The following is a 904-nucleotide window of genomic DNA, read 5'->3' as shown; positions in this document are numbered from 1 at the left end:
CAAACTAAAGATATCAAAATAATACAATGAATAAAAAGTGGAGTGGCTTACACAACAAATTATACTCCTTGTAGACCTAGATTAGGCCTACTGTTTCTCCTGTCTGCTTCTTGGAACTGAGAACCCAAGTAGTCTAAGACAGGTTTTACTGATCTTGTCCAATTGAAACAACGCATTAAAGTCGAAAGTCATCAAGAGCGCACGTAAAAAATGCCGTTAAGTATCATACTTTCGGACAAGTAGACATAGGAGCGCAGCTAGTCGTAGGTCATCGCATTGCAACGTCTCACTGGTGAGAAAGAACAGGCACGTATTGTGTAAGGTTATCTAGTGTATTTTGTCCTGTGAAACTCACGAACTCTCCCTTCGCGGTCATAAAAAGGGTGATTTGTCGGGGAACTGAGGTATTTTTCGCTAATGCTATGCAGGCTCTTCGACATTTTTTGCCCCCTCTACAAAATGCATCTGCCTTTGTCACCGGAATATTCCATGGCCGTCTGAAACAAGGTGGTATTTACAGTCTCGACTAATTAGCACAGTTTTCATTTGGAAAGGAGAAATCCAGCTCTGTCTTGAAGAAATTCAGTCTGAGCACTGGGACGATAATTCCATTCAGGATGGTATCCTGAATGTATAAAAGAGCGAAACATTTCTCTTCTTTTTGCACTTTTTCAACAAAGTATAAACACGCGTTGACGCTGTTTATGGGACCCTCTAACACAGAAGTACAACGCCCATAGCAGCCTAACAGGTTCTAGACACGTTTAAAGTAGCTGTCGATGAAATGAGAAACAGTATACTTGTTCCATCAACAAGACAGACAACAGAGAAACACGCTTCCAAGAGACGCAAACACAACAACTCCAACGAAATTGCTGCAAAGCAGGTCTGTGACAAAATAGTT

At 41.3% G+C, this 904-nt stretch overlaps 1 protein-coding gene across 1 annotated transcript in view; it reads left to right on the top strand.

Annotated features, from left to right (window-relative positions):
• The window catches only part of LOC101845523 (parathyroid hormone/parathyroid hormone-related peptide receptor), a gene marked incomplete at its 3' end in the record, with an annotated part of 140,997 nt that overhangs the window by 5,795 nt on the left and 134,298 nt on the right, over positions 1 to 904 (top strand).

Source organism: Aplysia californica, unplaced genomic scaffold (genome assembly GCF_000002075.1).
Source record: "Aplysia californica isolate F4 #8 unplaced genomic scaffold, AplCal3.0 scaffold00025, whole genome shotgun sequence".
Lineage (NCBI taxonomy): Eukaryota > Metazoa > Mollusca > Gastropoda > Aplysiida > Aplysiidae > Aplysia > Aplysia californica.
Note: the sequence above shows the minus strand (reverse complement) of the source record. Positions and strands in the feature narration are given on the sequence as shown.